Source organism: Carcharhinus amblyrhynchos, unplaced genomic scaffold (assembly GCF_965287045.1).
Source record: "Carcharhinus amblyrhynchos unplaced genomic scaffold, sCarAmb.v2.hapA scaffold_42, whole genome shotgun sequence".
In the NCBI taxonomy this organism is placed as follows: Eukaryota; Metazoa; Chordata; class Chondrichthyes; order Carcharhiniformes; family Carcharhinidae; genus Carcharhinus; species Carcharhinus amblyrhynchos.
Window position 1 is genome coordinate 2696307 of NW_027649783.1, and position 13402 is coordinate 2709708.

The following is a 13402-nucleotide window of genomic DNA, read 5'->3' on the forward strand; positions in this document are numbered from 1 at the left end:
AATTTCTAACCCAGCTCGTTATATGGGTGGTGCCAAATGAGTGGAGAATTGCAAACGGTAAAGACACCTCTTCAGAAATGGCTGTAAGAATCAGTCCAATCAGTTTAATATCAGTTTAATTGTTGGGCCGAAGGTCCTGTTTCCTGTGCTGTGTTGTTCTTTGTTGTTCAATGTGTAATATTCTCCAACTAATTACCCGAGGGGGAAAAAAATAACACCCACCTGTGTTGATGCACAATAATTAAGGAAAGCCCCTAAGTGATCCCATAGTTAAAGAAATTGATCGAGATTTTCATGAGGGTAATGGAAAAGGCGAAGATTCAAATCCCATTCCTGGCAGTGTTTGGGGGAGGCAGTGGCAGTGGACAAGTAATCCAGAGATCCTGGGTAATACTCTGGGAAGCTGGGTTCAAAACCCAAAAGGGCAGATGGTGACATTTTAATTCAAGACAAACCTGGAATTAATTACCCATTTTTATAAAACCCCATGCAGTTTACTAATGTCCTTCAGGGAACAAAATCTGCAGGAGGACGGTATTTGAATCAGCAAGTCCAGAGGTAACAAAAACATGGATGAGGGTTTCAGGTATAGTTGAGATCAGGTATTATCAACAATGTGTGAAGTTACACAGCTGGAAACAGGTGGCCTTGGTGCAGGAACAGATGTGTGGTCAGAATCTCATTTCCAGGTGTAATGATGTGCCAAGGTTATATGATTTTGTTTCGGCCTCGACAGTGACCAGGGAGAGTGATGGAGTCATTAACTGGGAATGGAATTTGTGGTGGGACCTTTGGCCTTCCAGATGTTTAATGGGGAATTATCTGCTTATCCAGTACAAGCTGCTGGATAAGCAATCTAATAATTTAATAGGAAGGATTGGTTCTGAGAGCTGATGATGAGCTGGAACTGGGTAATATCAGCTTACTTGTGAAAACTAACACTGTTCTTCAGATTATAACACCGAGAGGTGAGGTCTAGAAATAGAAGGGAGCCAAGGTTAGATCCTTCAAAGATTCGGGAGATAACAACACAGGAGGGAGAAGAGTGACCATTGCGGGTGATATTGTGCCACTGACCAGAAAGGTAAGAATGGAACGAGGCGAGTGCAGTCTTCCCCAGCTGGACAACCATAGAAATAGAACATTACAGCGCAGTACAGGCTCATCGGCCCTCGATGTTGTGACGACCGGTGGAACCAATCTTGTGACCCTCTAACCTAAACTATTCCAATATTATCCATATGCCTATCCAACTGACCATTTGAACGCCCTGACAGTTTGCGAGTCCACAACTGCTGCAGGCAGGGCATTCCACGCCCTTACTACCCTCTGAGTAAAGAACGTACCTCTGATATCTGTCCTATAATTATCACCCCTCAATTTAAAGCTATGTCCCCTCGTGTTAGCCATCACCATCGGAGGAAAAAGGCTCTCACTGTCCACCCTATCTAACCCTCTGATCATCTTGTATGTCTCAATTAGGTCACCTCTTAACCTTCTTCTCTCTAACGAAAACAACGTCAAGTCCCTCAGCCTTTCCTCATAAGACCTTCCCACCATACCAGGCAAAATCGTGGTCAACCCCCTCTGCAGCCTTTCCAATGCTTCCACATCTTTCTTATAATGCGGCGACAAGAACTGTACGCAATACTCCAAGTGCGGCTGCAACAGAGTTTTGTACAGTTGTAACATGACCTCACGGCTCCGAAATTCAATCCCTCTACCAATAAAAGCTAACACACCGTACGCCTTCTTAACAACCTTATCAACCTGGGTGCCAACTTTCAGGGATCTATGCACATGTACTTTATAAGACCCTTGTCAGGCCTCATTTGGAGTACTGTGCGCAGTTCTGGTCGCCTCACTATAGGAAAGACGTAGAAGCTATTGAAAGACTACAGAGGAGATTTACAAGGATGTTGCCTGGACTGGGAGGCATGCCTTATGAAGTGAGGTTGAGGGAGCTGGGTCTCTTTTCCCTGGAGAGACGAAGGTTGAGAGGCGACCAGATAGAGGTTTATAAAATGTTGAGAGGACTGGATAGGGTGGATTCTCAGAGGCTATTTCCCCGGGTTGAAATGGTCGCTACGAGAGGACACAGATTTAAGGTGCGGGGAGGAAAGTACAGAAGTGATGTTAGGGGTAAGTTTTTCACTCAGAGGGTGGTGAGTGAGTGGAATCGGCTGCCATCAGTGGTGGTGGAGGCGAACTCGCTGGGGTCTTTTAAAAGACTTCTGGATGAGTATATGGGGTTTTATGGGATTGGGGGTTATAGATAGGTGTTGATGTGATCGGCGCAACTCGTGGGCCGAAGGGCCTGTTTGTGCTGCAGTGTTCTATGTTCTATGTTGTATGTACACCGAGATCTCTCTGCTCGTCGACACTACCAAGAGTCCTTCCATTCGCCCTATATTCTGTACTCCTGTTACTCTTACCAAAGTGAATCACCTCACACTTTTCCGCATTGGTCTTCTACACTTTGCTCAATCTGTTCTTCACAACAATCCTTGAACTGATGTGATGGGAATTTCTTTCGCTGAGAGAAGCTACAATCCCAACATTGAACATCCTGTTGAATATTCAGGGTCTAAGACAAAGAGGATCGCATTTCCCCCTGAATCTGCTGTGTTTTTCTTCAATGTTCCATTCTAATGACAGTCTGAAAGGATAGCTAGTTAACAGAAGTTTATCCGCTAAACAATGCGAACACCGACGGCTCGTTAGTCTAGTGGTATGATTCTCGCTCCGGGGATTTCGGTGTCTGAATTTGCGAGAGGTCCCTGGTTCAAATTCCCGACGAGCCCTCACTTGTTGCCAGTTTTGGTTCCAAATGTTGGTTGTTTATTTCGGAAAAAAAACACGTTTCGTTTTAGATGGCGGGATTTACATGTCTCCAGATCAGGTTTGAAATCCAGCAACACATCGCGACAATTTTCTCAATGCTGCAAACCAAAAGTTTTCAAGAATGTTCACCCACGGAACCAGACTGGAAACTTATCCCAATGAATCAAGCAGGGCTGTCCATTGCTTGTCGCGTCAGGGATTCTTGCATCGTGTGTTCAGTTGTATTTTGGTCAGAAAGAAATTGCAGTCTGACAATGCTGGGGGGGGGGGGGGGAGGCGGGGGATGTTGGGTGGGGTGGGGGGCGGGGGGAGGCGGGGGGTGGGCGGGAGTGTGTGGCGGGGGGGTCACAGTTTGGTTTTGAATCGATTATGTTTTAACGATGTCCCAGGCGTTTCACTGAGCAGGAAGTGAATCTTTGTGAAGCTGTTCGGTATTCCACTCCAGAGGTAATTAACTCAATGAAGAGGAGGTTTGGAGAGGCTTTCCATATTTGATTAGACGCGAGCACCGGATGATATGCATCTAAGGATACTGAAAGACATGATCAGTGTAATTGCGAAGAGACTGGAAATAACTATCCAACTTCCGAGTTATTAAGGTAACAATGTTTCTTGAACTGTTTTGAGTATTTTGAAATTGTAACCGAGAGTGTTGGCGAAGGTTTACATAAACTTCCAAAAGCACAGACATTTTTAATAAGGCAGATGAAAGTAAACGCATCAAAATGTGAATTGATTCGTTTTGAAGGAAGAACCCAGATTCAAAACATAAACTACATGGTACAGTTCTAAAGAGGCAAATATGTACATATATCTTCCAAGTTGACAGGGATGATCATAGAGGTTTACAGCATGAAAAAAGGCCCTTCAGCCCAACTTGTCCTTTTTTACCCACCAAGCTAGTCCCAATTGCCCGCGTTTGGCCCATATCCCTCGGTAGTCATCTTACTCATGAAACTGTCCAAACGCTTTGAAAAAAGAAAGTTATACTCACTTCTACTACTACCTCTGGCAGCTTGTTCCAATCACCATCCGGAAAAAATAAAAAAATCCCCTCTGCACCCTTTTGTATCTCTCTCCTCTCAGCTTAAACGTATGCCCTCCAGTTTCAGACTCCCCTACAATTTCGAGAAGATATGGGCTATCTCGCTGATCAATGACCGTTATTATTTTGTAGACCTCAGGAAGGTCACCCCCAACCCCAGAGACAAAAGTCCCAGCCTATCCAGTCTCTTCTTGTAACCCAAACCATCAAGTCTTGGTAGCATTCTAGTCAATTTTTTCTGCACTCTTTCCAGTTGAATAATATCCTTTCTCTAATAGGGTGACCAGAACTGTACGCAGGATGGTGAGGAGAGTGATCATAATAAATCAGACAGTGCCCTGTGTGTTTTTTTTATCAATGTGGTACTGAGTACAAAACAACAGAAGCTATGTTAAACCTGCATTTAAATTGGGTTCGGTTTCAAATGGATATTGGTTCCATTTTCTGCAGAGCAAATTATAAGAACATTATAAAAGATTTCAGAAGGTGGCAGAAATGTTTCACCAGAATAGTTCAATTGATGAAGAATTTTATTTATTGAGAATGGTTCGACACACTGCGACTGATCTACTTGGAGCAGAGAAGGTTCTGAGGAACAAAGAACAACACAGCACGGGAAACAGGCCCTTCGGCCCAACGAGCCCGCGCCGCCATTTTAACATTATGAGTCTCCTCTCCACCCATGACCCTTGTATTGGAGGTAATCGCTAAAAGAAGCAACAGCAGCATAAAGGAAATGCTGCCTCAGAGAGGGGTCACGGCAGGTTCACTTGAATTCGATTATTATTCCAAAACTAAAATATGCAGGTTAATCCGCAATTATATAATTTTTGTATTCATTTATGGGCGTCACTGGCTGGCCAGCATTTATTGCCCAATCACAGTGGCCCGAGTGTAGTTGAGAGTCAACCACATTGCTGTTGCTCTGGAGTCACACGGAGGCCAAACCGGAAAGGACTCAAATTTCGTTCCACAAAGGGCTTTGGTGAACCAGATGGTTATGCCGGTAATTGACAATGGATGAAAGCATAAATAGGATCTTCATTCCACATATTTTGTATTGAATTCAAACCCCACCAGCTGCTGTGTTGGGATTCGAACAACAGTCCCCAGAGACCCGGACTTTGAGGGTAGCTCAGAGTCAAACACGTTGCTGTTGATCCGGAATAACATCCAGGCCAGACTGGGTAAGAATTCCGTCCGCAAAAAAAAATCAGTTAATCAGCTGTTTCTTTTTTCTCCGACAATCGACTCAAGATCATTAATTTCAGGCATTCTTATTGATCCCGAATTTCAGCATCTGCCGTGTGGTGGATGTGTGAGGATGCATGTGAGTGTGTGTGTAAGAGAGAGATGAAGTCATTTTCAGTCTGTTTGTGATTGTGGATTAATCCCTTCTATTCCCTCACGAGCATAGTGAGCCCCTTGCACCTCTGAACTCTAATTGAAAAAAATACTTGTACCCCTGTGACCCTGGGAGTGGGTGGGGGGGGGGGGGGGCGGGGTGCGCAGTAATGGGTGGGTGATGTTTGAAGTCAATGCCTCAGGATGCTGAGTGTGAAACAGTCGATTTTAAAGAATGCGTGTCGGAAACTGAAGAGTGAACTTGTTTGTGAGAAGATCACAGAAAAGCTGCGTCTGGAGCTGCGCACTGGAGACAAGTTTTGGGTTGTCAGTAAATGAACTCCTGTAATGAAGGAACAAAATCAGAAACAGAAAATCCTGCAAATATTCAGCAGCTCCGAAAGCAGCTGTGGAGAGATATTCCTGTGGCCAGGATGTAACTCTCCAACTGGATACTTCACGTTGCTCAGATCTGACACTCTCAACACCTTCCTGTAAGGAACAGGAAGGGCGGGAATTGGGTCTTTGTTGATTTGAGCAAACAGAGCAATGCAGCAATGAGAAGCTCCTCACCCCCCGGCGGCTTGGGGGAGGATGGGACTGAGAGACAGGACTCCAGGTTGGGTTCAAAAATGGGGGAAAAAGCATATCGAGTTTTTATTGGAATGACAATGAAGATGGAATTCAAATCGACTTGTGCGGATTCATAGCCTGCCTCAGGTCGTCAGGATGGCCGAGTGGTTTAAGGCGCTGTGTTTAAGTCGCAATCTTCTCTGGAGGCGTGGGTTCTAGTCCCACTGCTGACATTTTTACCCTCCCTGTTCCAGACACAATCCACACCCGCGAAATATCTCCCCCGGAATGACAATGGTTGCAGGGGCTCAGGAACAGCGACCTCCGGCAAGTTCCATTCCGAGACACATTCCATCCTGTCTCTGAAATATATCACCGGTTCTGCGGCTGGCTGACCATCGTGGAACTCCTTCCCGAAAAGCAATGTATCAGTACAGACACCACATGGACTGCAGTGGCTCAAGAATGAATTCCCTGAAAAAATATCTCGAAAATAATTAATTTTGGGCAACAAATGCTTTCCGGGCCAGTGACACACAGGAATTCTTTCTCGGGTGCATCTGTCTGTATTCAGACTGTGTTTTGCATTATCTGCCGTTCAATAAGAATTGGGGTCTTTCTGATTCTATCAGTTAAACTGTGCCTGTAGAAATCAACTTCCGGAACTAAAACATAGTTTCAAAATTCATCCTGCATCTGACAATCTTTGGAAATGCAACTGACTTTCTATATCCCCTCATTTGAAATCTCCGATTAATTTCTTCATTCATTCCTGAGATGTGGGTGTCGCTGGCTGGGCCCGCAATTATTGTCCATCCTAAATTGCCCTTGAACTGAGCGGATGACAGGTCAGCTCAGAGGGCAGCTTAGAGTCACCAAAGTTGCTGTGTGTCGGGGGTCACATGTAGGTCCAGACCAGGGAAAAAATCATTCCTTAAAGGACATTAGTGAACCAGCTGTGTTATTTTAAGACACTCGATTCATGGTCATTAGACTTTTAATTCCAGATTTTTTTTTATTGATGAGACGTTTCACCATTTACCATGGTGGTGGTGGTGCGTGTGTCTATGTGTGTGTGTGTGTGTATGTGTGTCTGTGTGTATGTGTGTCTGTGTGTGTGTGTGTGTGTGTGTGTGTGTGTGTGTCTGTGTCTGTGTGGGTGTGTGTCTGTGTGTGTGTGTGTGAGTGAGTGAGTGAGTGAGTGAGAGAGAGAGATAGAGGGAGAGAGAGATTCTCACAGTCTCTTTGTGAGTGTGGATTAACCTTTTATATGCCCTCACAAACACAGTAATCCCCTTGCCTTTGTCAATTCCTAAGAAGTACTTGCACCTCTGAGACCCTGGTGGGCGGTGGAAGGGTGGGGTGAGGTTTGAAGGCGATGCCGCAGGGTGCTGAGTGTGAGACCAGCCGATTTTAAAGCATGTGTGTAGGAAAGTGAAGAGTGAACTTGTCCGTTTGAAGATCACAGAAAAGCTGTGTCTGGAGCTGGGCCTGAGAGACAAGTTTTGTGTTGTCAGTAAATGAACTCCTGTAATGAAGACACAAAATGAGAAAGAGGAAATGCTGGAAATATTCAGCAGCTCCGAAAGCAGCTGTGGAGAGATATTCCTGTGGCCAGGATGTAACTCTCCAATTGGATATTTCACATTGCTCAGATCTGACACTCTCAACACCTTCCTGTAAGGAACAGGTAGGGCGGGAATTGGGTCTTTGTTGATTTGAGCAAACAGAGCAATGCAGCAATGAGAAGCTCCTCACCCCCCCGGCGGCTTGGGGAAGGATGGGACTCAGATACAGGCCTCTGGCTGGGGTTCAAAAATGGGGAAAAAACGCATCGAGTTTGAAATGTAAATACCACAAAAATGGAATTCAATTCGATTTCTGCACAGATTTTGCACTTTGGGTCAAGTAGTCAGGATTACTGATCTGTCGAAGGTGCTCTGTTTCGGTTACAGTCTTCCCTCGAGCCCTCAGTTCAAATCCCAATTCTGATGCTGATTTTTTTTCCCCTTCGCGAGGAACCATCCAAACCCAGGAAATCTCTCAGCACAAGGGCAGCAGATGCAGAGGAACAATGACCACCTGTAAGTTCCACTCCGAGACACACATCATCCGGACTTGGAAACATATCACCGTTCCCATGGCTGGCTCACAATCCCGGAACTCCCTCCCTAACAGCAGTCTATGTGTACATACACCACATGGACTGCAGTGTCTCCAGAATGAATTCATCGCCAATTACCCAAAGACAATTAATTTGGACAATAAATGCTTCCCGGGCCAGTGACACACATACCCCGTATGAATAATGAATAATGAATAAAGTATTTTCTCTTTTAAATCACTTCGTCCGACAGAAGGAGCGCAGCTGCCTTCAGAGCAGAAAACTGTGTGTGTGAATCACATCTCTATTTTTACACCAAATGTGTGTCTGAAAACAGCAAGTGGACCCAGCTCACGTTAAACCGTTCAATATTTAGTCGCATACTTCACAGGTACCTTCCAATTCTGGCAGTATCTCCTTTTTCACAAATACCACCAGATCTGGAACGTATTTCCAGCATTTCGCTGAGCCCACCCGCAGTAGGTGTAGGCTCTGTGGCTTAGTTGGTTAAAGCGCCTTCCTAGTCAGTAGGAGATCCTGGGTTCAATTCCCAGCGGAGCCTTGGTTCTTTTTCACTGGTGTTTGCAATTGTGCCCGTCGCAAGATCCAGTTTTGCCTCTCCCTTCACAGTGGATAATCTCCAAAGATGGAAACATTTCGAGACTCCCCACAAATATCTCGACTATTTGTTGAGATGATCCAGGTATTTTCATCATCGTGCAGTTAAAGAAAAAACATCTGTAATAAACCCAATGCTGTAAGTTCATCAAACACAGATTTCCATTATTTTCTCAGGGAATTCCGAACACAGTCAAATGGCTTAAATCGTTCCATGTGTCCAAGCAGTCTCTCACGCTGCTATTGTGTGTTTTTCTCTGTCTATTGTAATCTCGGTGTGATGCAGTGATACCTCCTCACACTGATGTTCCGATTAAACGATACAGGAGTGAAAATCTGCCTGACTACATTCATTGGGAGCAAGTCGAACCTTTGCCGTAGCAGACTGGTGCAGCAGAAGCGTGCTGGGCCTATAACCCAGAGATCGATGGATCGAAAGCGTTCTCTGCTACTCCTGTTCACAGTGATGATGAAACAACTAAACGGTAACTATGAAGCAGTGGTGACTTTTACCTGGAGTACACAAACTGTGATTTGGCTTCCCTTTTCCCCCAAAAACTGTTCTAGGACCCTTGCTGTTTGTCATTTTCATAAATGACATGGATGAGGAAGTGGAGGGATGGGTTAGTAAGTTCGCCGACGATACAAAGGTTGGTGGTGTTGTGGATGGTCTGGAGGGATGTCAGAAGTTGCAGCGGGACATAGATAGGATGCAGGACTGGGCGGAGAAATGGCAGATGGACTTCAACACGGATAAATATGTAGTGGTCCATTTTGGCAAGACCAATGGGATGCAGGAGTACAATATCAAGGGTAGGAGTCTTGGCTGAGTTGACGAGCAGAAGGATCTTGGGGTCCGGGTCCACAGGACTCTTAAATCGACCTCGCAGGTGGAGGATGTGGTCAAGAAGGCGTATGGTGTACTGGCCTTCATCAATCGAGGGATTGAGTTTAGGACTTGGGAGGTAATGCTGCAACTTTATAAAACCCTAGTCAGACCCCACTTGGAGTACTGTGCGCAGTTCGGGTCGCCTCACTACAGGAAGGATGTGGAAGCTATTGAGAGGGTGCAGAGGAGATTTACAAGGATGTTGCCTGGATTGGGAGGCATGCCTTATGAAGATAGGTTGAGGGAGCTAGGTCTCTTCTCCCTGGAGAGACAAAGGTTGAGAGGCGACCTGATAGACGTTTATAAAATGCTGAGAGGAATAGATAGGGTGGATTCTCGTGGGCTATTTCCCAGGGCTGAAATGGTCGCTACGAGCGGACACAGGTTTAAGGTGCTGGGAAGCAAATACAGAGGAGATGCTGGGGGAAAGTTTTTCACTCAGAGGGTGGAGAGTGAGTGGAATCGGCTGCCGGCGGCGGTGGTAGAGGCGATCTCGCTGGGGTCTTTTAAATGACATCTAGATGAGTATACGGTATCTAATGTGTTTGGAAGTTACAGAAAGTTCTATGGCTTGGTAGATGTAGATGTGATTTGCGCAACTTGTGGGCCGAAGGGCCTGTTTGTGCTGCAGTGTTCTATGTTCTATATATAAAACCTCGATCTGTACTAAATGGATTTTGTATGCAACCGGAGTATTACACCAGAAGAGGGAACATCTTAACACAACATGCAAAAATTTACAGACAAAAAAAAATCCTCACGGAGAATCTCTTCTACACAACAGGGAACAAGTTTGCAACGGAAAGGGGCATATTAATAGAACAGATCTGTGTCTCACTGCTCTAACTCACTCTATCCCTCCATCCCCTCTCATCAACTCTATATGAAGGCGGGATCTTGTTGTTTAGTGACTGAGTGCACACAATCTGTATCTATATCTGATCGAATAGAATTCAGCTTGTGAACAATATCACCATTTCAACCAGCTCTGGGTTAACCCAGGCACAGCTCTGATTGGCTGCAGCCCCCTGAATCTGGGGAACAGACACTGTGAGCATCGCCGGCCTCAGAGGCTTTCACACTTACTGAGCTGGGAAACTCCAACTAATCCCCGAGAATCCACAGCACAGAGCGAGAGGAGAGGAAAACCTGTCCTGGGAGCTGTCAATCTGAGACACAGTTTGACCTGTCAATGTGCAGATGTGAAGCTGCTCCTTCCATTCCCAATCTGCTATAACCAGGAGTTCCTAACGCCCAATAATGACCAGCTTGCAGCAATGTGTTTGAATGAACACGATGTCATATTATCCAAGCAGCATTTTGAAATTATCGTTCAGTGTATTCTGATGAAATTTATTTCTTATGTTCAGTGTGTCATTCCATAAGAATCTTCCTCTGAAATGAGACCTTTTTTGTCCTTGCGCTCATGATGCTTTTGTTTTCAATCTGCTCACATTATGATTTCCCTCATGGAACCAGAGAAAGGGAACAGCACTGAATCATTCGGCTTATCTTGTCCATGTCAGCCCGAGGAGCACCCAGGTGTCCTCTTCAAGCTCACCTTCCTGAACTCGGCCCGGAGCCATGGAGCTGAAAGCATGTTGGTGATCCACATACTTGGCACCAAAACCAGTTCCGGCTCTGGGGCTGCCGGAAGCAAACACTTTCAGTGATAATCGCTGCGAGCAGGATTCGAACCTGCGCGGGGAAACCCCATTGGATTTCAAATCCAACACCTGAACCACTCGGCCATCGCAGCTCCACGACATTGCTGCCTAATAATCACCTCAGTAGCGTTCATACTAACTTCATCAGGCACCGTTATTGTACAAAGCACAGTGTGTGAGCTGAAATTTGTTCCTCTACTTTTGTATCTTTGTCTCTGACGGAGAACTCACTTACCAGGTCAGAGACTTGTTTTTGTATCTCAGTCATTTTTCATTACAAACAAATTAGTTCCGAATGAAAAGAAAAAGAGAAATCTCTATTGTGTTTCATTATCATAAAATGTTGTGCTCGCCCTGGTTTTGTCCACTCGGTTGAAAACACAGGAGGAAGTGGATAAAGTTCGCAGCAAATTGCTACTGCGATGGCCGGGAATCAAACGCGGAGTTAGCTGCTTGGAAGGCAGCTATACTCACCACTATACCACCATCCCTCACTGCGCTTAAGCAGCCCTTATTTTAAGAACAAAGAACAAAAACAGCCCCGGAAACAGGCCCTTCGGCCCAACGAGTCCGCGCCGCCATTTTCATACTACCAGTTCCCTCTCCACCCATGACCCTTATCTATTGTTTTTATGGCCATCCACATTGAGGGAAACTAATTTAGGGACAATTTATTACTTCCAATCAGCCTAACAGCACATTTTTCGGGTGTGGGAGGAAACCGGAGCACCCGGAGAAAACCCACGCAAGCACGGAGAGAATGCGCAAACTCCCGCAGACACCGGCCCAAATCCATGTGTCTGCACAGCAATCAGTGATAGTCACTGAGCTGTCGTCTTGCCCAGTATCTGGTCCAGTTTAAGCACACACTAACGACATGAAACACTGGGCCAATCTCGAACATTCAAGATCAGCTCAAGTACAACCCATCACATGTATGCCCCTCGTTGGACAACAAGGCGGACCGACTTAAACCTGTGAATGAAAAGAGAAAAAACATTATTTTCAGACCATATCCTTTTACATTACCAGGGACGTCCCAATGCTAATGAACCTTATTTAAAACAATCTCCTACACCCTCCCATTTCCAACCCACTGCTGTGCCTGTCTCAGTTACTCTTAAACAACTCCAGCGTGCCTGCCTCCACTACCTTACTTGGCAGAGCATTCCATATCCCCACTACCCTCTGTGTGAAAAACCTCCCTCTAATATCCGTGGAATCAGTTATAATTACGGAACTACCTCCGTTGCTGATTTCATCAGACACCAGGTCTGTCCATGGGACTGTTTGCAAACTGAACTTGGCTTGTCTCGTTTTTCTGGACAGTTTAAGGCCACCTTTTTACTATTCTTTCTAACTGAGAATTCATTGATTTGTTTTTGCTCATGGAACACGTTATGATTTTGCTCATGGAACCATCGAAAGAACCAAAGTGACAGCACCGAAGGAAGCCGTTCGGCCCATCTTGTCCATACCAACCCGAGGATACCCAGCTGTCCTTTCCAAACTCAGCTGCCTGCACCTGGCCCAGAACCATGCAGCTGAATGCATGATGGAGATCCAAATACTTCATAGCAAAAACTCCCCAGGATGGCTGCCTGAAGCAAACATTTCCAACCATAACCGCTATGAGCAGTGTTGGAATCTGCGTGGGGAAACCCCATTGGATTTCAAATCCAGCGCCTCAACCACTCAGCCATCGCAGCTGCTTATTTACCAGAATAATGTAACCACCTCAGTAATGTGCAGATATTAACTTCGTCAGGAACCAGGATTGTGCAGAGCACAGAGTGTGAGCTGAAATTTGTTCCTCAACTTATATTTTGTATCTCTGTCTCTGAATTCATTTATTAGGTCGGAGACTTGTTTTTTTTTATTTAATATTTTTCCATTGAAATCTAATTACGTCGGAAGAGAAAATGGGGAAAAAAACCTCTATTACTGTCGAATATTGTGTTCACCCTGTGTTTGTTCACTCCGTTTAAAGTCCAAGAGGCCGCGGATAAGATTCTAAATTAATTATCAATGCGATGGCCGGGAATCGAACCCGGGTCAACTGCTTGGAAGGCAGCTATGCTCACCACTATACCACCATCGCTCACGCTGCGCATGGCCTTGATATTTGTGTTAGTTTTAATTACGGAGCTTCCTCAGTTGCTGATTTTATCAGGCACCAGGAAAGCCCAGAGCGCAGTTTGGACAGAATTCTATTGAATAGATTGTATCAAAGCCTGTTGCTCCATTCGGGAGCATCAACAATTTATTAAGATCTCAAAGATAAGATTGATTTCTGGGGCGGAGGATAAAATAATGAG

At 45.3% G+C, this 13402-nt stretch overlaps 4 non-coding genes across 4 annotated transcripts; 2 read left to right on the forward strand and 2 right to left on the reverse strand.

Annotated features, from left to right (window-relative positions):
* The first annotated feature begins 5956 nt into the window (after positions 1-5956).
* Positions 5957-6039, forward strand: trnal-uaa (transfer RNA leucine (anticodon UAA)). Its single transcript has one exon. It is a non-coding gene; the product is annotated as a tRNA-Leu (tRNA).
* A 2359-nt stretch (positions 6040-8398) lies between these two features.
* On the forward strand, positions 8399-8472 carry trnat-agu (transfer RNA threonine (anticodon AGU)). Its single transcript has one exon. It is a non-coding gene; the product is annotated as a tRNA-Thr (tRNA).
* Positions 8473-11094: 2622 nt separating this feature from the next.
* trnas-uga (transfer RNA serine (anticodon UGA)) lies at positions 11095-11176 on the reverse strand. Its single transcript has one exon. It is a non-coding gene; the product is annotated as a tRNA-Ser (tRNA).
* A 1937-nt stretch (positions 11177-13113) lies between these two features.
* On the reverse strand, positions 13114-13185 carry trnag-ucc (transfer RNA glycine (anticodon UCC)). The gene has a single exon. It is a non-coding gene; the product is annotated as a tRNA-Gly (tRNA).
* Positions 13186-13402: the final 217 nt, after the last annotated feature.